Below are 26,565 nucleotides of genomic sequence, written 5' to 3'. Positions count from 1 at the left end.
TGCCGAAGATCTTGTGAATACCTGTCTGGTATGCAAGCTAAGCAGCATGCAGGAAGAGAAACCTTGTGATGCTTGTTATTACATTGGAGATGTGGACTGAGGACTAACATGCTTCAGCAAGTGACTTGTTGCTGTTGTTTTACTTGGGCCATAGAAACAAACAGTGGGAATGATAGGATAAGCATTATTCAAACACACTTTTCTGTTGGCAGACAGGACAGAAAATAAGACACTTTTTTTTTTCCTAGAACAGTGATAGTTTTTATTAAAAAGTAAATTTTTTTCCTTAAAGTTGTTGAGTTCAAATTCTGAAATCCTATATTAAAACTCAAGAAGCAGAAACAAAATCAAATGTAAAGAATGTGCCTATGAAGGAAGCTGGGTGGCTCGATTTGCACCAGCATTGTGTTTTGCTAATGGTGTAACCTTTCTGCTTTGTCTCGTGTTACTGTAGAGTTTGGACAGGCTGACTATTTATTCCCTGCATTCGCATAGTGTCCTGATAGAGATGAGAAATTTGCAATGTGTAGTGGCTCTTCTGTTTGACATGAACAGCTATAAGAGTATTATTGCTGTGGAAAGAAGAATGGGTTTTGTAGTGTATAACGTTTAAGAATCTTACAAAGCCCTTTAAGCTATTCAGGTACCCTAAATTAACTGTGGTCTACAATTCTGAGATGCAGGTCTCCATTGTCAGCTATGTCAGTATTGCTTTGTCTCTTGACAGATGTCTAGACAGATTGGAGAATCAATTCCTAAGCAGGTTAGCTTGTGAAGTGGGCAAGCAACACACCTTACCTGCAGCTTTTCCTTCCCTTCCCTTCTCTGCATGTGCAGAAGCAAGTTTCCCACCCTCTTCATTTCCTAGGTTTTTGGTGTGAGCAAAAAGTATCAGAAAAGCCGAGGCCTCATCCAAGCACATGTTGAAACAGGAAACAATCTGTGGACGGTGCAATGTTTGTCTCCTAAGGCTGTTGGTAAGAAAATGAACCCCAAACACTGCATCTGAAACCATGCTAGGAAGTGCCCATCTCATAACCTTTCTCTGCTGCATCTGTCCCCCATGCCAGGAGCAAATTCCTAGTCCTGTATAACGCAGGATGGTGTTTTTCCTCTGCAGAAGGATCCCGTGGCTTCTCCCTTGTTTCTCACTCTCCCCCCGTACGTGGGAGACTATGCCAAGACCCAAGCTGATGTGTGTGAAGATGCTATCCTTCAAGCGCCCTGGGACTGAAATGCAGCTGTCACTCTCCAGTGTGAATAACAGGAAATTTAATTTGTTGGGTGGAAAGAGTTAAATGAACTTTAACTGAAAAGCTCTATCTCTCCCTCTCAGGGTAGAAAATAGCCAAGGGCAACAGCGGATGACTAATGTGTAGAATATTGCAATTAGTATAGCAAGGTACTTACAGGGATCAAATTAAAAAATTCATTAACGTACGCACTTAATTAAGAAACACTTTTCGGTTTACATGATAAATTATGACACCTATTAAATCTTCTGGTACAAGCTGTAATGGCTTCTTTGCTCCTGGGCAGAGAACTATTGCCTTTGAGGTCCTTTGAACCTCCCCAAGGACCGACGCTGTTAGTTACAAGTGTGTTAAAAACAATGCTCTTTTTTTTCCTTTTTTTTTTTTTTTCCTCCTGTGAGGTACAAACCTTGCTTCACTGCAAACTAATTTCAAGTAAAGTAACCAGCCCGGGGATTAGGAGACCCATCAGCCTGCGAACACAACGGATGATGAAACAAACAAAAAATGACCTTGAGAATAACTAAAGAAGAAAGTTAGCTGGATGCTGGGTGCCCATGAGGCAGCGGGATGCTTTAGATGGGATGGCATCTGCACATGTCCTCATGTGGCTTCAGTCGGACGCCACCCAGCCCGTCTGGCACAAATGCAGCATCAGGAGTATGACAAGAGAGGTTTCTCTTGTCAGGTTTCTCTTGTCAAGGCAGGGCTGTTGGCTCCAAGCTTTCCTTGCTCTTTGGGGTTTATTTTATTTCTTTTTGGACTAATTCTAAGCAACAGCCAGTTTAAAGAAAAAAAAGTTGGAAAGAACTTTTTGAAAAGGCTTGGCATATTTGTTGTTGGCTGCAGGTGGCTTTCTTTTTTGCAAGTTCTTTGTGAAGTGCAGCATTCAGAGATCCTGAGCTGTATTGCTGCAGGTGCTGGGATGTGGCAGAGCTGTGTGGGAGCCAGGCCGTTAGTTCTGCTGCACTGGGAATGTGACGTGTTAACAGGACAATCTGGTGACTGCTGTTTCTTATATTGAAAAATAGACCAAAGCTGCAGTTGATGAAGTTTCTCTAACTGCAGTTTTGGAAGAAAAAAATAATCATCTGGATCCATCTGATGAAAACACTTTTTATTTCAGTTTTATTGTTGGACAAGAAATAGTTTGGAACTGCAAAATCCAGACCACCTGTTTGCAGCGGATTGCTAGAGAGCACTCTGACCTTCAGGAGAAGGCTTGTTCCACTTCGGTTTTGTAAAAAAGCTTATCTCATCAGTGGCTGTGTGAATCTGCCAGACCTTTTAGTTTGGATTAATCTACGTTTTCTCATCTAAAAAAGATTTCTCCGTATCAATGTTAAGAGGCAAATATCAGGTTAGCACCATGGGCTAACTTCAGCACAAGCGGAGGATGGTACCCAGAGTCGTGTGTGACCACGACGGAGCTGATGGCCTGTGGTAGATGCAGATGTTCTTCATGCATTTCCTTAGTGAACTGTTCCAGAATCTGCCAGATAGATGTAGTTGTTCCCTGATTTCTTTCTCATAGTACATCTGGCCTGTAATCCCATTCCTTGTCTTTCAAAGAGTGCCTGATTTGGCTTAGTGCTGTGCCTAGCCAGGAATATTTCTGCAGCCAAGTGACTTTGAAATATGGCCCAAGTGTTAAATTCCACACAGTCTTACACAAGCAAAAGCAGCAGTATGAGGCGCAAGCAGAGGAAGAGCATGTCTTAAAGCAGTAAAGAGGGACTTTTGGCGTGTGCCTGCTGTAATCCTGTGGAAAATCATTTGGTGTCTGGACTCATCCCTGAGCAAAATCCTCAGGGGTGTTAGCCACTTTGAGTCTTTTTACCTCTAACACCTGACACCACTTGCAGGCACCTCAAAAGTGTTTGGTATCTAGCATCCCTTGAGTGCTTCAGGCACCTTACTGCCTTCCACACGCTTCAATTTCCAGCTGGAGTGCTTGTGGAAAGCTGGGTGTGTAATTTTTAGTCTCCAAAATTCATCTCTTAAAATCTGACCCTGCTTATGATCCCGAATATTTCAGACAGCCTGAACCTGTATCGTGCTGCCAAAACCTTGGTGAAGTTGAATCCGTATTTCTTGTAGACTGACATGGATTTGCTCATAACTGAGGCTAAGTTGTGAATAATGTTGATGGAATGCACGCAGTTTATTAAACAGAGCAACTCTAACTAGGCTAAAGATTTACTGTTTATTAACAAATGCTTGAGATGTAGATGAGAATAACCCTACAAGAAGCAGGAATATCTTGGTTGCAAGAGGTACTTAAATGCTACTCAAAATTGAGGAGGTTTTCTGCAGACATGACTGCCTTCTGCCTTGATGTACAGCTACGTGCTCTCTTCCTTGAAGCCTGCTTAGCAGCTTGCAGAGTTTAGCGCAAACATTTGCCCTTCTCCCTGCAACACCCTTGATGTCACGACCTTGGCAAGCTGATGGTTGGTGGCTGGTGCATTCCCTCTATCTTCCATCTGGCTGCCCTGGAGACTGAGCTGCACTTGGGGGAGCTGTGGGGGCCATAGCAGGTTTGTAAGCAGTGGGACGGGGACCTGCAGTGCCCCGAAGCACCTCTGCCTTCTTCACCTTCTTTGTCTGGTCAGGATCAGAATTCTGTCAAGTGCTTCCACAAAGGTCTAGCCTTTGACTTAATTATATGGAAGGCAAGTAATATCTAGCTTCCACAGTATTTTATCGACACTGACAGGCCTGCATAAATAAATAAAAATCTTATTTTATGCAGTGAAATATCTTGTTGGTTTTTAATAAATCAATAACTAGAGGTGACACTAGAAAAGTGTCTTTAAAACGATTTTTGAGGTGAAATAGAAAGCACTAGATTATCCTTATTAGCGATTTTCTTCGCAGATTGTTTGGTTTGAAATAAGTTCCCTGACGACTTCTCCAGAACAGTCTATAATGACTGCTAATCACTGTGTTTGTCAGCACTTAGAGCTTTATCTTTCTTAGAGTGTGTGAGGTACCTTATCTGTTGCAAGAAATGCTACTAAAAATCACTACCAAATAAATATGCCAGTCTCATTTCAACTAAAACCACGTATCTATTTGCCAGAGAATGGTTGTCTTGAGTTAAAAAAATTTCAGAAATCTGACTTAGAATCCTCTAAGGGAGGAGAATTTTTTTTGCTGGTCAGAGCTGCTTCAATAGCATCTGTTCAGACCTCTAGTAAAAGTATGTGGTCGAGTCCTTTATCAGCAAAGAGTTGATGCTTTGCACAAAAACTTGAGCCTCTTCCAAAATGCATAGAGCTGTAAGACTGATGTGAGACCCTAGTTGTAAACTGCAGAGCCTTATAGCATAGCAAATGGGAAGCTATGCGTGCACCCAGTTTTTTTCTGTAACCAGAGGCCTTCCCTCTATTCCTTGCACAAACTCCACTCAAAGTGGCCAGCACTTGACTAGAAGTATCTCACTGGATTTTGTAGGGAATGGCACGGGTGTTCTCAAGCAAATAAATTGAGCCTAGGATCATAGCTGCTGGGTTGTTCTCGTAATTACGTCAAGAGTTGTATCACTCAGAAAAGGCACAGAATAAATAGCAGGTTGCGTGGAGACAGGTACTTGATCAAGCGTAGCTTGGTTTAAACACAAAGATTTGTTTCTTAAACTTGGATTTGTACTAGTGTGTACGAAACTTTGTTGTATATTTACAGAACTACTTCTATACCAGAGTGCGTTTAATGAGCCCTGATACAAAACGTGTATCCAGTGGGGAAACTTGCTATTAATTTCAGTGTGCTTTAGATTGATGGCTTGTTTGCATGCACATTTTTCTATCTGAAGTACTTATTAGGTATCCCTGTGGTGCTGAGCCAGAGGTGGTGCCTGTTCAAAGAGTGAATTTCACTGTTCCTAATGGCAATTTTTGCTGTTATGAATGTTCATAGCCCACACAAACATGTAAAAAGTCTCTGCATGTAACAGGATGTAGTGATCGTTCAACTGGGAATGCCAGAAATTTGTTTAATATTCAGTGCATACAATCATAAAAATGGAGCACATGTTTCTTTTGAAATTGTCATTCTGCAGATGTGTAAGGCTGGGTGTTTAAAGCCTTGTTTGCATTGGTGTGAAATTCTGCTGTCACCTCGACTGCTGAAAATGAAAGGTTTTTGAGTGTCTCAGGCTAGCTCCTTCAACATGGAGGAATTGGGGAATTCCTTCTGAAACATACTGGTCAAGTGTAGTAATACTGCTACTTCCCTTTTTTTCCACTGCCATTGTAACATGCATGTGATTGTGTCCCCTGATCCCGCTGGAAATCTGTGCAATGACCTGGCCTGGAGAGAAACACAAGGACTGTGAGGTTTTTGGTTCCCACTGATGGCAGTGACCCTGCTCCATGATGGAAACACCTGTGTGTGTGTGCTGGTGGTGACCATCTCACCACAGAACACGCTCAGCCACACTCCTGTGTGGTGTCACAGGCAAAAATAGCAACCATTCACTGCAAAGACTTGGACAAGAACAAATTGTTTCTGTTGCTTTAACCATGCTAACCTTTGTAGGATTTTTTTTTTCTTCCTTCATCCTGTAGGCACTGGCATTGAATACTGATGAGGAAATACTTGGTCTAAAGCCAGCTAGTCAATTTTGGTTAATTAATTGGAATGGTGATTGGCAAAAACCCAGCCCAAATTTTTGTAGGTAATTTATAGCATAGGTAATCGTTTACTCGTGGATAATTATCTCTACCTGTAGGTAGCAGAAGGTAATGGTTATTGAGATCCAGATGCATCACTAACAAACGTGATTTTAGGAAACTGCAAATACTTAGACTGAGTTATCTGTTCAATTATTGAGGAGGCAACTTCAAGTGTACAGTAAATACACCCCTTCCTATTATTTGATTCCCTGTTCCATAAGCCCAGGTGAACAAAAATAAGTGAGAAACAGTTTATTGTTATTGGGAAGCCAGTATTCCTATTCTAAGTGTGTGAGCTAGCACAGATGAGCTAGACTTCTGGGATGTCATAACTTGCTTAATATAGGCTAGCAACGAATTACTACTGCTTAGAAGCAACTGGGTATAAGGGGAATTCAGGAGAGTACTCTGGGATAAGTAACCTATTGTGTGGCACAGGTCGTATCCTGAGCCGTGGCTAATACCGATTTTGAAAGCATGTGGTAGCTTTTGGGAAGGTGTCACCTTCAGGGGAGTAAGATAAGCTCATCAAGCAGAGAGCATAATGGGGCATCTTTATGAATATCGGTCTTTGCCAAAACATCAGCCTTAACAAAGGTTCCTACAGTGTTTGTGACCTGAGCAACACTGTTCCTGGGTGTACCGTTTGTCACCCCTCAAGCAGAACCGAGGTGTATAACAGGTAGCCCTGGGAGCAACCTAGCTGCCTGTGCAGAAACATTGTACTCGTTTGCAACAGAAGGCAGAGCAGAAAGACAAAAGCAGGCAGGCAGGCAGGTGGCAAGGGGAGGAGGATGTTCAACCATCCTGCTGTTCTCTCATTCATTCCCACGAGAAGTAAGTAAGTGATGGCTCTGCACTTCTGGGGTAGGACCAAGCAGCTCCTGTGTCAAAAAACACCCTGAAGAAGGTGCAGTCCTGGGAATGTGTAGTTGGGGAGAGGAGCTGTTTTGGAATCAAGGATTAGTAAGGACAAACAAAAACACTTGGCAAGTGTGCTGGTTTAGTTCTCTGCTGTAAAAGAACAAGAGCTGAGTGAACACTAGCTTTTCAGTGATGTGGCAGATAGCTTGCTTGTCTAGAGATTCGAGGTCCCTGCCTGGTCCCTGCTGTCCTCAGTAACTGTAGGAACAGTACTGCAGTAGGTGGACAGTAGTAGGAACAAAGCTAATTGCTTGTTTCTACCGTGAATGTAGCAAATATATTTTGGAGTGTGATGCCTGTTTGAAATGATTCAACTGGACGTTTTACATCTTCTGTTGTAAATGTCAGTGTTGTGCCCTCTTCTACAGACCGTGAGTAGATGCATGTTATCTCAGGTTTTGGCATTATTGGAAAATTCCTGTTGATCTGTTTGAGCATTTGATTTCCCTCTTGATGCTATGAAATACCAGAAGTTTTGAACAAAAGAGCAATGTATCCCAGTGTGTGTTCAACACTCTTAGAAGTGACAGATATTTGAGAGAGAGACCAAATTGATGGGCTTCGAGACAGCCGTTTTCATTTTCCGTGAATGGGCTGGGCCCATTTTCTTTTTTCACTTAAAGCTGTTTGTTTTGCACATGGAATCTGATGAAGTTTCCATCTTTTTGTTCCTTTTTCCAGTGCAAACTGTAAAAAACAAAAGCAAAGCCCCTGACATCATCTTACTGCAGCAGTGGGGTGATGTTTTTATCTTGTGAAATACTTGGTAAGTACATGGTGTTACTTCCAAAAGGGAACAGGCTGGAGACATGCCTTGGAATAAGAAGCAGGTCTGTAGGCTGTCATCCTAATTTTGCATTAGTGACAATATGAAATTCAGCTCTGTCCCTCAAGAAGAGAGCAGAGGCTTCTCCAACAAGATGAGGGGAAAAAAAAAACATTACGTTTTGCCTAGCAACAGTATGATATCTCAATTCTTAACACCACATTCTTCGAGTCCTGTCTCTTTTGGGCATGCCGACGTTACAGTTCCTCCTTTTGCCCAGAGTGGGTCAGAGGGCCCCAGGACAGCCTGGACGGCTCTGGGGTGGTGGCTGGGGCTGCCTTGCTGAGCAGTTTTGCCTGTGAAGCTTCCCTTAGTGCTTCAGGGACGATCATCCTCTGAGGACCTTCAAGGATGGGTCTCTGAAAGCTGTAAGTCAGGCTTACTGTAGCTCTCGTCATCTCATGTGGGGTAAGTCAGAAGAGCTAATTTAATACCACAGAAGTGCTGATTTAATACCACAAAGTCATCTTCTCAAATCAGTTTATACTCTTGGCACTTAGCATAGTTTGATTTATATGTTAAAAAAATCCTTCCAACCAGCAAGTTGCATATATAAGGGAGTTGATGGTTTGAGTGGATTGCATATGGCCCAGGAGAGGCAAGTAGAATAGGAAACATATGTTTGGCACCCACAGGTACTGCAGAATCAAGCGAGTGTGAATTGCTAAAACGTAGTTTACATAATATGGTCAATAATATGCAGCAGATGGAGTCTGAGCGTATCGCTTAAATCATGAAATCTCTAAACACTGTAAGGGATTGCACAACAGCAAACTTGAACTTTGAAGGTAAATTGATAAATGATTTTCTATTTACTCTAGCAGGTGTGAACCAAACTAACTGAATTAGAAGAATTCTTTTACTCTGGATGGACAGTTGTGATGGCCACTACTTTAATTGTTCATGTTGGGAAGTGCTGGTTTGAAGAAAAGATAAGTAAATCATCCTGTTGGGTGGTGTGTGAGACTCAGCCTGCAGATTTCCTTGTACTGCCCTTAGACTGATGTTGTTGCATTTTTTTTATTGACAAAACCTGTCTGTGTTGGTAGACTTATTTAAATGGAAGGGAATTCTTCTGTCCCTTTACCTTATGGCCAGTTTTTGTGAACTTGTCAGAGCCAAACCCTGTGTCTTGGTCTTACTGCTGCCAAATTAGCTTTGCTCAGCTGGAAGATGCTTCTCATGAGGATCAGCCTGCAGTGCCACCTGGGTCTGGATGGTTCTTTCCTCCCTCCGAGACATGACTGTGAATTAAGGTACCAAAGCCTGGCTTTAATCTGTTTATTTAGAAAGGACTGTCCCACAACCTTACTGCTGAAGTACTTGTTGATACTCTCTAGTCTGGGGCTGAGCACAACTTTTTTTAGGCCTTTGATGAAGGCTGAGGGAAGCGTTTGCAGGATGTGTGCAGGAGATGCTGATGAACGTACGTCTTTACTGCTGATAAGCCTCAACCACTGATTTTCTAAGAGTCAAAAACCTATCTACACTGTAAAAGGAAAACATTTCCTAAATCAACAGCTGGCTTCTTAAATCTAAGACAATACTGTCCACACTCATTCAGCCAGGGACTTGTGTTCTTAATACCTGTGCTGAGCAGTGCCCTCCAGGGCTCCCTCCCCAGCTCATCATTAGTGTGCACAGCAGAAAGCTGGACACAGTGTACCCAGTCACACTGGAAAGACAGTGCCTTCCTCATGGAGCTCACCAGAGGAAATGGCCCTGAGCAGCTTGCTGCTGAGTTCCTGTAATACTGTTGTGTCATGTGTGTTCCTGCTGACCCGTGTAGTTGTTCTGCCTGCTAGGGTCAGAGGTAGACGTTGAGTTGACCAACGTTGAAGCAACAAATGGTTGAGGGGAGTGCGTGTAACCCACAGCTCAACATAGAGTTTTGTCAACATAAAATAGTACTGAAAAGCAATCAGAAAAATACAGGGTGCTTCTGAGGCACATTTTTTTTTCTCTGTGTTTCGCTGCCTGCTCTGTTACGGATTTACAGGATATGAGGTGAGGAGTAACACGGAGAAACTCCAGTATGGTTTTTGGAGAGGGCTTTCAGGCTACAGTGTAGGAATCACAGGTGGTTTTTGTGCCTGACTGGTCAGGAGTCCATAAGAAATTCAACTAGAAGACTGTGTGTGTAACTCGTTCCTAACGTCTTAGCAGAGATGAAAGTTGGCACATGTATAGTCTTTGCTTGGATCTTTTGTTGTTATATACTTTGCCAAAATTCAGTTTGGCTATTTTCATTTTATGCAAGTGTGAAAAATGTTATCTGTTTAAGTTGCTTCTTTGCACTTCTATGAATAAAAAATGGCTTTAATTAAATTAAGAAAGAGCTTTGACAAGTGATTTGTCTATAATATGTACTTATGGTTTGTGGCATTTCAAAGAATAAATAACCAAGATGTTGAGGCTTAAACATTGGCTGCTGCACATGTTCTGTCAATTCCTTGGTTGAGGGAGAAATGTTTCTTTGAGAGTAGATTCAGGTCCAGATCCTGCAGTTCCTGTATATTCAGATCCCACGCCACCTTGGGAGATAGGGGAAGATCTACCAGGGGAGGGTTTCAGTCTGTCATTGATGTGGTGAATGAACTGAACTGGAAACAGCCCAGAATGTCTCAGGAGAAGTTTTCAAGGCAAGCAAGAGCAAGGCTTTGATTTCAGCTCTGCAGACATGCAGGAGAATCAGGAACAGCAGGCATCTAGTTAAATCCACGAGCAGATGAAACCATGTAAGCTGCAGCAAGTTAGAAAGAACTGAGACTTTGGAGAGACTTTGCTCCAGTCCCAACACCACCCCAGCTGCAGGCAGGGGAGAAGCAAGTAATTTTTTCTGGGTAAAATTCAAAAAAGAGATGATCTGTTGAGAAGTTATCAGCTCAAAAGGACAGGTTTGGAAGCAAAATGCATCCCAGGATTATTCACGGCGATGTGATTGTGGCTTTGCCTTCTTTAGCATTGGAGATAACTAAAAAAAATTGAAATAGAAGCATGGAGAAAATCCTTAAAACAGTGAATTGTGTTCTGAAATCTATAGAATATAGGTTGATTTTGAACTTTTTTTCTTGAGTGATTTTTCTCTCTGACCTGGCAAACTAATTGTGTGAGACATTGCTTGCACAGAAAGACATGCAGAAAGCAACAGCAAAAGCGTTGGGTTTAGAAAAAAAGTCCTACTAAATCAATGGGCCTTGGTCATGTTACATCTTGAGTGGAGACGCGCTGACAAATGGCAAACAACTGCACTTTTTCTGTGCTGGAATGTAAATGTTGGCCGAGGCAAATGCAGTGAAAACTTTGCACATGGGACAGGAAATCCTGGTGTGATTTTTGTAGCTGTCATGGGCTTACTTGTGTGGTTCATCCTTATCTTAAGATTGGACTGATCGAATCCTTCCCTGCCAATACAACTGTTGACGTTAAGCTTTGCCTGACGGTTGTGGGCTGGCGGTGGTGACAGTCTGAAAGTTTGGACAAATGCTGTCAAAATAAGCAGTGAAATGGGAGGGCTTCACTTGCTCCTTGTACCGTAGAGCGGGCTGGAGAAGGAGGAGCAGAGCAGAGGCTTGGTTATGAGGCAGGAGAGCAGCTGGACCTGTAGCCACTCGTGAAGCCATCAGGCTGCAGTGGTCAGGCTGTGCCAAGGCAAGAGCTGATATGCCACGCACTCGGAGTGCTCATGTATATCTTTGCTGCAGATGGGGCAGGTTTGATTCCTTTTAACAAGTCCATTTCTATAAACAAAAGAAACCTAACGTAAACCTCACTGAAATCCGCCTCTAGACCTAGTGCTTAGTCAAAGCTTTTTTTCAGGAGTTCCATGGAATTTAGTGCACACCTAGGAGAGGGGTTTTGGTTTAGTTCCCTCTGAAGTATCTCTGGTGAGCTGTTCAGCTACAGGCTTCATGGAAGTTTGGCTGCCTTCAGTTTTACTTGGTTTAAAAATACAACGTGTTAATAACCAGGAAAAATCTGGAAAGTATCACCACACCTCAGTCTGTCGTTTTTAGTGGCTGTCTTGAAATCACAGGCCTTGGCTCCCCTTCTGTGTAATATGTCTGGCTGTCACTGTAAGTGCCTTCGGGAAGTTATAACTCTGGGTGGAGAGACAGGTGACACGGCTATTAGCGTGTGAAACCTTGCTGTTGAAGGGCAGTGGCAGTGCCGTGTTCACCCATGTGGAGGTTGAGGGTTGGCCTCTTGCCTCTGCTCTTTGCTGGTGGTGAACTTCCCACCAAGCTTGCTCAGAGAGCGACCGTGCTTTGTTCTGCAAGTCAGCCGCGATCTGGCTCGTGCAGTACAGCCTACCTTTTTAGTTATTTCTCTTTTTTCCTCGCTGACTCTTTGACACCTACCACCTCCCCGCCAGCCTGGTGTGGCTGATCAAGCTGTTCAAACAACTGGAAGACATCAGAAGTTAAACACTCATTATTTTAATTTGATGCTAATCATGTGTTAATGAGACTAATCCTTGCAATGATTCAGGTAATTTGCTTAATGGCTGCCCAGAGTACAGATTACAGCAATCAGTCACGTCTGATAAGATGTCTGTTGTGGAGGAGGTTGTCAGGTGAATGAGGTGGGAAAAGGCTAAGGAGTAAGGTCTGATCTCACGTAAGTCACCAGTCTTCCTCTATTTAGAGTGGGGAGGCAGAAAAGTCCTGCTGTACAACCTTGCGCTTTGCAGAGATTTGTTTCTTTCAGTAGCCAGGGAAAAGCAGCTCAACTGCCTGTGCCTAGAGGTTGTTCTGTCAGTTCTGGAGATCAGATCCTCTCCTGCCTTGGGAAGGGAGTAGTATGTGAGGTCTCCAGCTGACGTCAGTGGGACATGAATTTCTTGAAGTCATTTGGATCTTGGTCAAGTCTTGGGGTATAAATGAAATCTGGATCTGATACAAAATGATAGATGTGGGTTCTGATCTCTAGCCAGTATGAAATGGCATAATACTGCTGGAATTAGCGGAATTGCACTACTTAATCCAAAGGAGCAAGTCATGGACTGGTCAGAGGTCTCTGCTTTCAGCTGTCTTCCCATTTCCCTGCTTAGCTTTCCCAGTTCTCTTCAACAGTAAAAGTAGAGCTGTTGGCCTGAGCTGCTGGGTTGTACTCAGCATTGGAGATGTTCATATGAGCTGTCTGTGTACTCCTAGGAAGAAGCATTTGGCCATGTTCTGCAAGTGGTCCCAGCTGTCTGTTAAGCCTGACTTAATTCATAATGTGCTGGTAGAAACTTGATATGGATGTATCAGGTGTTGGTCTCTGGGTTGCCTGACAGTCTCCTTTAGTTGTAAGCCCTTCAGAGTAAAAACAAACCTGTTTAAGCATTTAGTTCATAATGAATGCTCCATGAAGTATATCTTAAATGTTAATAAACTAATTGTGCAGAGCTAATTGTTAAGAGAGTGAGAAAACAATCCATCAGCGATAGCAAAAAGGGGAAAATTACTAGGCTTGTATGCCTTGGTCACCACAATTCAGACGTTACTTAAATGTAGATTGATTGCTCTGTATGAAATCGTAGGAAGAATATTTTGGAATTTGAAAGTGTGTTAATATTTTCTATTATTGTTATTGGTTTGAGAAAAACACCAACAATCCTAGAATTTGGTCAAAAAGTCAGTTGTGGAGCTTCAAACAAAGGACTTGACCTGTCACCAGGGGATCTGTGCTGCATTCCTAGCTGAACTGCTGTCTGCTCTGCGGTGAGTTTGAGCCTGGTGTGCTCAGACATTTCTCCAGCTCCTTATACATCCTGCTTCTGTAGTTCAAAAGCTCTTCACTACATATGTCTGTGTTTACACACTTAATAGTCTGTGAAGGCAAAACATCAATAAGGCCTTCACTCTGCTAAAGGTATGCATAAAAACAAAATACACACTTATGTACTTGGACACAGTGGGCAAAACACATAAGGAGGTAAGTCTTGTCCTTATTTCTACAGATGAGGAAATAAGACGGGGGATTCAATCACAAAGGGTAGATTGGTAATAACATGCAAGTTGTGTACTTTATAAGGCTGTTCCTTTTGATAATCTTTGCAGCATGTACATGAACTGTAAAACAAGAATGTTGCAGTTTGCAATGAAACTCGTGATATCTGTAGGAAGCTGTGCTGTACCCCCACTGTGTTCCAGCAGGTCTTTGTTAGATTAAGTGCAGTCTTTATTTCAAATTCAATACAAGTATTAATCCAGGAGTAAAAGTAGCATTTCACACTTGGAGTGAGACAAGGCTAGATATAAATGGGAGGATGCAGGTACCCAGATACTTCTTTGGGTGAGGTGGCAGTGCTCAGGTGCTTGGCAATATGTCCCCCGTACCTCTCACTGCAGGCACATATGCTAAACCTTGAGGTGCTGAGCCTCAGCATCTACATTTCCAGAGCTACACAAACTATCTCTAAACCCATGCAAAATACAACTGGAGAGATCTTTTGCATGTGGGAGATCAGTAGCCCAATGATCACTGAAATGTGGGGGTTGTTTTTTCCCTGTCATCTTCAGGACTAGGGTATTTTTCTGAGCTGTTCTCTTCCAGAGTACTGTAGCCACTGAGGAACTGGATATGTGTTTCTGGGGGAGGCAATCAGCAACATCTTTTTCTCAATATATATCTAAACAAAAATACTCTTTTATAAATACAGAGGGAAAAAAAGTTTAATGTACAGAAGGGGATTCAGCATTGTCCTGCTTATGGTCAAGTATCTAAATCCCTGAAGAAAAGCAAATAATAACCCGTACTCTTCTCTTTCATGCTTTTTGTAAGCAAGTTCAGGCAGACTGTGTTGTGTGACTCATTTATATGTCAGAAAGTAGATGCTGTTGGGGACCTAGGGTTTAAGCATATATTGTTGGGGAAAACATTTCAAGGGAGTAAGAGGAGGCAAAATGGTTCATATCTGTGCTAGTGATGTCAAGCAACTAAAATAAAATATTGACAGTGAAGGGAAATTATTTGAATACCCCTGTTAAAGCACCTGGTTCCTTGTCAGTCTCCAAGGACTTGAAAAGAGCTGTTAGAAACAGAGTGAGTAGACCTGCAAGGTACAAAGAACTGTGACTTCCCCGCTGCTACAGGAGTGCGGACAAGGAATGTTTGGCCTCAGTTTTCCACACTGGGATGTAGGTAAAAGAACCAGGGTTCAGGATTCCTAAAACAGAGAATGCAGTGGCTTTCTTGAACTTGGATTAGTGGAAAGCCACTGATAATTGTCTTGTCTCTGCATTCAGGAATGAGAAAATATTTTCCTGTTTTCTTCATGAGATGTGGCAGCAGTTATGATTTCTTGAATGATATTTTGATTCAACCTTTTGTCTGTGGCAAAATATGCTTGGATTTAATCAATTTGCGTCTCTGTTTAAGGCCCAAATTGTTATAGGCCTTAAGGGGCTGACATTGTCCTAAAGCACTCATTTAATAATTTAGAGTAAACAGATGGTTTTATTTTTTCCCATTAGAACCTTTCAGCTTTTCTAGTTGCATAGAGATAATAATTATATCTCTCACATTGATTAAAATGCACTGTATTAATATTTTACTCTGTCTGGTTTCGATTGTGTTATTTCTCTGTGGGTTTTAATAAGTACTGTGGAGTTAACATCACGTACAATAAACTGTGCTGTGCAAGTCTCGCAGTATCAAGTGATGGTGAACACGAGGCAGTTTTTATCTTGACAGGCCTAGCAGCATAAGTGCATATTTGGTGCTGTTAAATAAGGCTGTTATGCTGCTCTTGCTTGAAGAAGTGAGCATTTTCCTTTTACAATATCTGCTAGATGGTATCTGGGCACATATTAGACAGTAGACAACACTTAACTCTTAGATCTTGAATGTTCTTTACTAATTAGCTTTGAAACTTGCATTGAACTTAGTAAAATCAACACTGCTCTTGAAGAGCAGAGGAGGGATTATTTGAACTTAGGTCCCATTACGGAGGTTGAGGAATTCAATGGTAATTTGAGGAAAGTCAATTCAGAGGTACCACAACAGTAAGCACAAAATAAGGTCATGGGACAAGATGTTCTCTGGATTTAGGGTGCAATCTGTTCTCATGAGCTTTCTGTTGATCATCTGAAGAAGAATGCACTTGCATCTCTGCAGTAGTTGCTGACAGCCTGAAACGACTGAGGAGGTGCTCTGACCAATGGTTCCTCCTGTCAGAGCCAGTTCCTAGAGGCTGGTCAGTAACAAACGGCTGGAGGATGCTCTTGTTCTCAGCCAGAGTAGCTGATAGCTGATTGTGGAACAGGAGAGTAGCAAGGCTAGGTGTCACCTGAAAATGCTGCGATCAGTATCAGAGATCAGCATGTCCATGGGGAAATGGGTATCTCAGAGCAGTAGTGTTGTGATGGCTGGAGCTTTGGGTGGTTAAATTTCTGCAGTGTTATTGCTGATTTAATGTAGTTGTGTAGTCTGGTGCAGTCTGGAAGGTACAGGAGACTGCGTTTTTTGAAGTTCTTAGCATAGCCAGTTGTACATAGGCTTGGTTACAAAAAGCTGAGCACACTGAAGTTGGGATTGGAATGAAGCAGGATCTTGTTGCAACCTTGATAAGAAGTGATTACAGGATAAAAAAGGTATTTATACATCAAAGTCTATGGACTGAGAGTTGATTCTGGTCCCATGAGCATTTTCTTCTCTCTTCTGTTGAATTTGAAATAAATAAATATTTGGCCTGGCTTTTGTGACTGATAAAAGGGTCTGTTTTAAAAATACCATCTGGGGGCATCAGCGATGAAACTCAGAAAACCATATGGTTTGTCTCCAGTTTGTGATCAAGTGAGTGGGAGTCCCAGTTTAGGTGTTACATATCTGGTGCTCGTTAGTCTTAGGTGCTGGTCACTGTGATCACTTGACTTGTCATTTTTGCAATTATTAGTGGGCACTTTAGGTTTATCAATTATTTTTCCAGGCTTTGAGTTACTTGTTTTGAGAGCATAATTTGTTTATAATATATGTTTTAACAGCATGATTTGTTTTGTGTTTTTAATTAATATTAAGCTTTGACTCTAAAATTGCATGGCAAATCATTATGGAGAGCTATTACCTTGAATATTGCTGCTAAAGACTTGCAATATACTGTAACTTTGTCTCCTTTATTGCCAAGTTCATTTTAGTGGTCTCGGAACTGGGATTTAGGGGTGGCATTGACAGAGGAAACTTTAGAGTACTGCTACATTGCTATGCTAGAATCAGTGGATATTGCACTTGTGTCCCTCTAAAAACTTTGCTGTGGTGCAAAATGAACCTGTAGTAGGGCAACAGATGTGGGAAGGGCTGTATCCTACACTGCAGAAAGTGTTTGGAAGCGTCAGAGAGCTGATGTAGAGGCTGCAGATAGAGAACTGAGATCGATCAGATGTGTTTACCAGGGGGTAAAAGTTGGCAGGAAAGTGATTTGGTTTTCTTTGTAGGCATCTGTGCGGAAGGAATATAACCAGTTCTAAGGGGCAGTTTTGCACAACAGAGGAGAAAGTACAGCTCGAGGAGAAAGATGGAAAGCACAAGTCTTAAAGTGCTTTAACGAAATGATCAGGCAGCAAGCTGGAGTCCCGGAGGAGGAGAAACTTCGTTACACATTGTTTAAGTCAGTTGTACACCTTGCCCCAGGATGCCCTAGTATTATTTTTTTTTTAAAAAGGAAAAAAAAAAAGAAAGAAAGAAAAGCCTCTCCATTATCTAATTGTGGTGTTGACTTTGCCCATTGCAGAGCCAGGTGTCTGGCAGGTAGGATTCTTTTCTGTCTGGGTCTTCATGGGTGGGGTCCTCTGCTAACCCACTGAGCAGAATTTGGAGGGACAAAATGATTTGCCCTCAGATATTCAGCTGATGGATTTTACCAACTCTACCAATAGTTTCTTTTCTTAAGTATTTGAAAGTTTTACAGTGTCTTTTTAGCCACTGGATGTGGCCTTCTGTAAGGTGGCACCAAATCTGTATGTTACTCATGAATGCATGCTGTAACCATAGGGCTTTTTAAATTCTTCTGAAAATGATTTATTACTTGGCAAAAAAAAAATCATCTTAAGCATAACTGGGACATTTTCTTTTTGCTTCTTTGACCAAACAGTGTATTTCCAGATGAAAACGAAAAACAGTTGTAGTCTAACTCTATTAACACTGATTCTCTGGTGTACCTTAGTGGATAAGTCTGTCTCTAGGCCTTCTCATCTCCCGTTGAAGCTGTCTTCCAGGCAAAAGCTTTTTTTAATAACCCAAATTAACAAGACTTGCTAAAGAACTTGATTGTTCCGTGCGTTGAGTGAGAGGATTTAAGTGGGCATGGAAAATTTCCTTGTTCTGTGCAAGGCTCTGGTGTGCTTAGTACTGACTTTTTAGGTAGGCTATAAATACAAATGAGCAACCAGCATTTACTGTCTAGGTCATGTGCAGTTAAAGGAAACAGTTAATGTGAATACACTCATTGTGAATACACTTGGAAAACAATGGAGTAAAAACAAGAAAAAAAAACTTAGTGAATTATTCTATTTAACTTTTGGGGTCAGTGAATCAAATTCATTTCAGAACGGGAAATAAGCTGCTCTTCATGGTATTATTTTAAACCTTGTGTCTAGCTAGTACAGCAAAATACCTAAGAACAGTGCAGACAATTGGGACACAGAAAATGTGGATTTCTTCCCTTAAAGGGAGCGCAAGTTTTAGCTTGCACATTTTTTTCCTCTTCCAAGAGCTGGGTTTGGGCAGAATAATATTCCCTGAAATGACTGATGATTTCTTCTTTTTAGAAAGACAAAACGATCCAAAAAGCCTAAAGGAAATATTGAGAATTTCACAAAAAGATGCAAATATTTGTTGGGCACATGCAGAAATGTGTAATTTCTCAGTGAGAACTGCATGATAAGGCTAAAAGCCGTTTTGGGTGGTGATGGTGATTTGAAAGGAACTCGGTTATAAATGACTTCGGTGAAGGAATGTGTGAATAAGGTGAAAGATGGCAAAACTCAGTTTAAACAGTCAATCCATAGAAAATGTGATGGCATTTTTCTTCTTAAAAATATAAATCTGTTTTCAGAGAGAAATTGGATAGATTTGCTTGTAACATTTTTAGAAAGATTTGCACAGTAAGTTGCACTTGAGAATGAAAATGTGCATTGTTTAAAAAACAAAAAAGCTTGCACATCCAGAAATTAATATCTGTGAATGAGTGGGTATTTAAGACAGCTTATTGGAAGAAAATCCTAGGTATGTATTTTTTTTTCTGAATGTTCTCAATCAAATACTGCATGTAGATGTTTGGCCTCTGGAGAGCCAGGGAACCTGGTGTTTTCAGTTTCTGCATATTAAGATATGTTTCTGCTGCTATTAAATTAAAGCACTTCTAACTGTAGAACTCTTACGTCAAGAGCATGATAACTTTTTGTTGAAAACTAATACTGTAAGCTAATAACTTGACTCTGTGTTTGGGCAGTGTGGGGTACTTCTCAACTTCCCTTGTCCTTGAGTTTACAGACACTCTAAGTAGATATTCTTGAACCATTTTGGGAGGAATTTGTTGAAAATGTGTGTGAGGGTTGATGTAGGCAGTAGTAGTCGCAACCCTGGCAGTAGGTTGGGACAGCATGCAGTTTAGTCTTAGCATTTGCATATGTTTGCTTAAGAAACCTGCAGTGAACAATTGACGCTAACTATTCTTTTGCTTCTCTGTCAAGATGGGTAAAAAGCAAGAAGGTTGATGGAAAACATGATTTGCAAGTAGAATCCTTTCATTCTCCCCTAATTCTAAAAGTTCATGATGTCTGTTTTGTGAAGAACCTTAATTTGCTGTGATCGTTCCTGAAGGTCGATGGGAGCATGCAAAAATAATACCACAAAGAATGTTACAGTTCGTCTTCTACTTGAAATCAATTTTCCACTAACGTGCGTTTGGAAAAGTACGCATTTGGAGCGTTTTGATAATGTAGACGATTATCCCTCTAATTCCCTGTCCATCTGTAGGATAAACGCTTAGACTGTGTGTAAACTATACCAAGTCTATATCATACATAATGTATGATTGTATATGATAATGTGCCATGAATGTCAAATTTTATTTTATTAAATATAAGCTGCTCTTCCATCTGCCCGTTGGAGACCCCATACATTGTATGCCAAAGAAAGCGCAATTCTGGAGCATTATATAGTTAAACATGGAACAATGTGAAATACCTCAGCTTCCCTCACTTAAATCGTTAAAACTCCACTTGTTCTAATGCCTCAGTCATCGTTTCTTCTTGCTCTATAAGAGCAGTGTCAGACTCTGACAGTTTAGCAGCAGTGCAAGCTCAGACGAGTTTGCCAAAAACACTGATGGCCGGATCCTTGACTGCTCTAACTCTGTTGGCGTCAGAGGTTTAGCAACAGTTTCTACCAGTCAAGCTCTGTCCTCCCTACCAGCCTTTTCCTCTAGCAGTCCAGCTCTCCAGTGATGACGAGGCCTTCAAATGAGCAAGGAGACAAATGTTTGTCATAGCTTTTGAAGCTTTGGCAGACAAGCTGCTAGGACCTTTAGTTGGCACCTATGTCTGGTTCCAAAAAAGCCAACCTTGTCACGGCTGCCTTTTTTTTTTTTTTTTTTTTTTCAGAGATCTCATGTTGTATGTGTGTGTGTGAGCCTGTATGTCTGGGTGTCTCGTGATACTCTGCGATAGATTGACAGGAACCAGAAGCCAGGTTCATCAAAGCCACAGATTTCTGATCCAGAATTGCAGTGACTGATTTGTGCCAGCACAGACCTAGACTGTCCAGATAGACTGAACAGGAGGAAAATGTAATGCCAAAAAGGAAGAAGATGAAATCTAATTAATCAGAAACAAATAAGTCATCCTAATGGCAGCGCAGAAGCAGTATCAATTTAATTTGAGAGTACCCTATGTTCCGTAAGGATGACATTGTGCAGTAATTCTGCTGCCAGTAACTGCCGTCAGAATTGCTGAATAGTAAGAAACAAATGAGTTACTGCCTTAAATGGTCTGTATTTTGTGAATTTAACATGCTGTGGTTCTTCAAGCTCAAATTCGGCTTGTGACTGTTTCTCCCCTGCTACATGCCAGCATCCATACCGGGTTTTGTTCTGTTTTGTTCTTCCATGGTGGCAGAGTAATTAAGCTAAGGAAATAGTACAGCTGCCATTCAAGTTGGTAGAAGCCATCAGAATGGGGAACGACTGCTGGAGTTGCATTGCTTCTCGTCCTGGGAAGTGTGGAGTGTGGAACCTTCCTGCCCTGTCTGGGGGCTGACTGCATTGCCTTTTTTGCCTTAGAGAAAGAGGTTCAGTCCTGGGAGCAATGGCCATGTAGTGTTAAGACCAGCCAGAGCTGTCATCATCCCCGGCTCTGTGCTTGAATAAGTGGAAGTGGCAGGCTGCGGAGGTATGGGTATTTTACATTTTGAGGTGATCAGAAAAGGCCTTCAGAGGAGATTTGTTGACAGTCACAGCCTCTCTGTGACTTATGCACAGGGCATTTTGCTTCAGATGAGATTGAAGTGGTGCAGCTTAGCACTTTGGGGACTGCAGTGTGCAACTGCCTCATTTCATTGCAGAGCCAGGCGAGTGCTGGCTTTTCCCTGCTGCACTGTGTGCTACAGAGGCAGGTGGATCTGATGTGCCAGGCGGAAGGCTTCTTCTGTGGAATTACCTTTCACTGAGAAAGCCATCCCATTTGTTTTGTGAATGGGAGGATGCTGTGTCTGTTTGGAAAGGCTTCTTCTGCTCCCGGACTTGATCTCCATGGAGTACTAGGAAAAGCACTCAGTTTTCTCTGGTCTTTTCTCCCCCTCGGTGACCGAGCGCTCCCTCCCCTTTGTCACTTGTCTGTCTTGTTGCTGTGGGCCAGGAAGTTGAATTTTCCAAGATGAGATGGGAAGATGTGATAACGTGGTAGGGCCTTAAGAAACAAAAGGGGGTAGCATGCTGGTTAAGGTAGACCCGGTAAGTCTGGTGCGTGACAGGAACTGCCACCAAGATATTTGCTGCCAGCAGTGGGGACAGCACACGTGGAAAGATGTCAAGTTAGCAAGGGTCACAGGGAAGAGGAAGGGGAGGAAATGAGGGAAATGGTGTTCGGGAGATCAGCCCCAGCTACTACTGGGAGAACACTAAAAAAGAGAAGGGGTATTATGAGCCAGGTTGTTGGGACAGGTAACAGAGCTCCACTTAGATCAGCAGTGACCGCTGCTGTCACACTGATTTACCTGTGGAGACTTGGGCTACGCATGCTTTTCTTAGGGTAATACACTTCTGAGGAAAACAGAGACAGAGCAAGGACCCTAGGACTGAGCAGGCTGGACACCAGTGTTCCAAGCTCAAGGAAACGACAGATTTGAAGGTCTGGCATTTTGAACGACTGACTGAAATCTCAAATCTTACTGAAGCCTGTCAATGTGGTGATGCTCCAGTTTCATGCTTGAGGACAACAGAGCAGCAAGGCCAGCAGGGGCACAGCTGATGTGTCAGGTCAGGAGGTCAGTAAAGTTGTGCTGCTTGGCACGAGGGGAAGAGTAAGGCTCAGACTCTTCAGCTCTATTTTCTCTGGGTTTGCTGTAAACCTTTCATTATGGCTGTGCAGAATTGCACTTAAAGGGAGAGCACCCTTCTGAAAGACTGCAGCTGTCGTTACTGGGCAGTCATCGTAACCTGGTCACTAATTACCAGATACTCACTTAATGGAAGTGCCCAAGCAGTCTCATCTCATTGCTCTCTTCTTCAGGTTAACCTGTGTGGCTCTGACAGCATGTCTTGTTTAGGCAGATGCTCTGTTATGCTTGGGACCAACACATAATGAATGAGACGGTAGTTGCTGGAAGAATCTGTACTTGAAATACTGTAGATGGCTAAGATGGGAGAGAGGAGTCACAGGTGCTGGGAGCCCTAGGGATAGAAGTAGTGGAAGAACTGAGAGCATGTAGGTCCTGGTTCAGTGTCTGAAATGCTGAACTGCTTTAGATGTCGCTTGGCATTTGGTTTTTAACAAATGTTAGACCCTATGGATCAAAAAAATATAAATAAAAAACCCACAACCTTGGGAGCAAACGTTATGTGCGAGAGAAAAATCCTTTCTGTTTCCTTGGTTACAGAAGTGCATGAATAAATTAAATCAAAAAAGTCCTCAGTATATTCTGAGTGGTCATCTGTGACAACTGTCCCTTAAGTGTTGACAGTAGGAGGAATGAGCAAAAGCAAAGCCTGTCTGAAACTGTCCTGAATCAACTGTGTAAAAGCCATGGGTATGCACTGCTGCGAACAGACTGATTCCTGGTAAGCTCAGAGTTTGAGCTGGGGCTCGGATGGAGCTGCGTGGTGACTGATCGCTGACCACCTGCTGCTGTTGTGGCGCGCAGGGATGGGAAGAGCAGCCGTGGGCAATTCTGTCACACCAGAGCTATAAATTAAGCTAAAGCCCTGCTTGCGGCAGTCTCTGATTTGGAGTTCAGGTCTGAAGCCGAATTTAGATCTCTGCAGAGCCCAGCTCTCTACCGACTGGTCTTGCAGAGCCTAAGTGTGACTTCAGACATGTCAATACGGAGCTGTTTTACCAGAACAAGGTGTGAACCTGAAGTTCCTCCTCTCTAGGAATGCTATTATGTGGACGGTTGCATTTTCACTCAAAAATATTTGCTTTCCAATCTAGTTGATGTCATTCTGGAAATTGTTTGAACTAAACAAGCAAGCTATTCTTAGTGTAAGTACATCCTTCTGGATAGCTATACCATTTTAATTATGTGCTTATTATGTAAATGTACCAGTGAAGTTCCTTGAGTCTAGCAAGACTGTGGATATCCAGGCACCAAATTTGCTTTAGAAATAGGGCTTGGAGTATGTACCCATGGCTTCCCAGACCTGTCTTCATTCTAAAGGCTAATGCAGTTATTCCACTACAAGTCCTGATTTGATTTCTAGCAGGATTGCCCTCTGATTCTTCCGGCCAGGTGCCTTTATGGATATTACTACGCGTGTACAAGATACTTTGCATCTGAGGTACAAAGAAAGTAATGGACTGGCCTGAGAGTTTCCAGTGGGTCTACGGCAAAGTCCAGAATGAAAGAAGGTATTAAAAATGCCAGTTTTCTGCCTTGCTTGTAGAAGAACTATCAGAGTTATTTCTTAAAGTCTCTAGATGAGCCACCAGATGAAGTCCCCATAGGTTAGTTTGTGCAGGGGAAACAGAAGGAAAATTAGTGGTAACCTTTGGAGTGTTCCTAAGCACAAAATGATGGGGAAGAGTAGGGTGTGCTCAAATGGCAAGAGACTGTGTTCTTCAGAGCCACCGCTGTGGAGCTGGTTGGTGTTCTGGAGCACTTCAGAGAGGCAGTGGAGCAAGTGTACGTGTAGGCATGGCCTGGTAGGTTACAACATTCATATGAAGCTGTAAATCAGGATCTATTGTCGTGTGCAAGTTGAACAGTATTCCTTAACTGCACAAGGATATTTTGAACAGTTGTAGGGCTGCAGCATGCAGGCAAATATTGCTGCTAAGATTCTTCTTTAAAACAAGGGGATTTGAGGATCATTTTGTTAATTTTTTTACCACTTAGAATTCTCAGACATGAAAAGTTAACACAGTTTGGAAGACTTTTTTTTTCTTTTTTTTCTGGCACTCACAAGTTCAGAATGCTTTTGTGCATTCCAAGCAGTCCTGCCCAGATCTACCACCTGTTCCATAATTCTGGGTATAGTCAGGGTATAGTTCTTTTCCATATGGGCAGCGTAATTCCATTAAGTAGCAATCCAGCACTCTTTTTTTTTTTTTAACATTAAACCTCGAGAGTTAATCATCCATCTGTGTGTAATCATTGATTCCATTAAGCCTTATGGCCTTGTCAGATTATCAAACATTTTAAACAGCACTTTTTTTCTTTTTTTTTTTTTGCTTTACTTGACAGCAAAAGCATTTGTTAGGGGGCATGATTAGCTCGAAGTTTTCAAGATGTATTCCAGTCTCATATAGACATTTACGCTTACCAAATCTTCTCCCTGTTCAGAACAACAAAGCTTGCCCACAGTGCGTATGACAAATGACATGCAAGTCATTCAGGTATTTTGTGACAGACAAAGCTGAGATATTTAATGTTTAAAAGCAACACAATGAAGAAACAAACAAAAACAAAAATCTTTTTCTTTCTGGTGATGGAACAATCAGCTGCTTACTCATGTTTTTGGTTAGGATTAGGGGAATTGCATTAGCTTGATTGAAGTAAGAGCAGACTCGCACCTCGAGAGTGATGATGCAACAAACTTTTCTTGTAAAAGGGAGGAAACCTGGTTGTCAGATGGACATGCAGAAGTTTTCATATCAAAATAGAACAAGAAAGAGGTTTTTTTCCACATATAGGATTTGAAAAGTGATGCCATGGTATTCCTGAAACTAAACATGTTGTCAATTGATTTCTTAAATGTGACAGTAAAACTTTGCATAAGCATCTAATTGCAGTTGTATTCTTCTCCAGAAATCCCTGAAATGGGAGTTCCAAGCTGGTACCTGAAGGAGGAAATCACATTAGAACTGCTCCCAAACAGAAGGAGCAGTTACTGTTGCAGGTAGCAGGTGAGGCTTGTTACTGGTGGGAGTTAGCACTTTGTGCTGCAGACTTAGTCACTTGCCCCCTTGCTAATTTTACTTGCTCGTATTGAGCATTAACCTAAGGATGTCAATGCTGCCTGGGGAAGAAATTGATATTCGGGGTGAGCAAGGCAGCCTTGCACCAATTCTGAAACCAAAAACCTCTGTCAGAAAAGGTCAACACCACATAGGTTTTTTTCAGTGATGGACGCTCATAACAGAGCCATGAAATGTAAATGTGAAACGTTGCTTAGTAATACGCAGATGGGAAGTATGAGGCCCTCACCCTTATACTTCTTGTGCGGTGTTCTTATACTGGTGGGAAGGAAGGGTACAAACCTCGAGTGTGGCAGGGGCAGGAGGCACTGCATTCGATCTGGGACTTCACTTGGATTCATGGAGTATCTCTGCACCAGGAAACCAGATATACTAGCTTGAACACCAGCTCTCTGTTTTGCCCATCTGAATGTGCTGAGGGTTTCTCTGTTGCTGAAGTCGATCTCTAGCAGTTGAAATGTATCCTTCAGTCTTTGACTTTGATAAAAATCAGAACAGAGCAAAGCTAACAGCTGTCAGAACAGTGGTGGTAACTTCTGGTTTAATCATAGACAAGGAGAAAGGTGTGTTCTTTCTCTTCTGGTTGTGTGCAAAAGAGTATGTGATAAATCCAACTCAAGTCCAGAGTAGAAGAAAGTTAGCATTGTGAAAAGGGATTGCATTATAACCTTGATCCATGCCAGTTTCTCGATTTTACCATTAACTCAGACAGAAATGAACTGAACAGTAAGGAGGGAACCTGAAGCCATTTTTGAGCAGAGCTGACAAAGTCTGGAATTTCAGTCATTAAGTCTCATTGCAGTACATTATCTCAGGAGACTTTCATAATGTTCCCACTGCATTTGTGGTTCACTTTGAGGTCATTTAACCTGAAATTCAAGATGAAATAATCAATGGCTAGAAATGTGTATGAATGGGAATAAATTTCGTTTGCAGAAGGAATTAAGGAATTTCCCTAAGGAATAGGCATAGCTTGGAGCCGTTATATTGCATATGCATGCAATATCAGTGCATGCCTTTGGATTGGTTCTAAACCTGCTGAAGCTATTTCAAGTTTCTTCATTGACTTCTGCTGGCTTTCTGTCTAGCTCTGCATACCTGGATGTCTGCTTCACTTTCTGTGCCCATCAGAAATACTCTGTTTCCTGCTGGATTGGATTAGATGTGCTGTGTGCTTATTTCAGATGTTTTACTTTACAAAAAGTAAGTAACTACCTTAAGTAGTTTAGATTCACTTTTGATAGAATGGTTTACTTTTTTTTTTT

General features: G+C 42.0%; 2 long non-coding RNA genes across 3 annotated transcripts in view; both read left to right on the top strand.

Moving 5' to 3' along the window:
- Positions 1-26,565, top strand: part of LOC308194928 — a 350,222-nt gene that overhangs the window by 153,172 nt on the left and 170,485 nt on the right. The gene's annotated exons all lie outside the window — the stretch shown is intronic.
- LOC308194937 overlaps positions 1-26,565 on the top strand; it is a 37,422-nt gene that overhangs the window by 389 nt on the left and 10,468 nt on the right. Inside the window, exons 2-4 of the long non-coding RNA XR_013951087.1 lie at positions 869-13,390; positions 25,131-25,228; positions 26,389-26,503. This is a non-coding gene — a long non-coding RNA (uncharacterized lncRNA). The remainder of the gene's footprint in view (positions 1-868; positions 13,391-25,130; positions 25,229-26,388; positions 26,504-26,565) is intronic.

The sequence above is a fragment of the Anser brachyrhynchus genome (assembly GCF_964034855.1).
Source record: "Anser brachyrhynchus genome assembly, chromosome: 4".
Taxonomy (NCBI): Eukaryota; Metazoa; Chordata; class Aves; order Anseriformes; family Anatidae; genus Anser; species Anser brachyrhynchus.
Note: the sequence above shows the minus strand (reverse complement) of the source record. Positions and strands in the feature narration are given on the sequence as shown.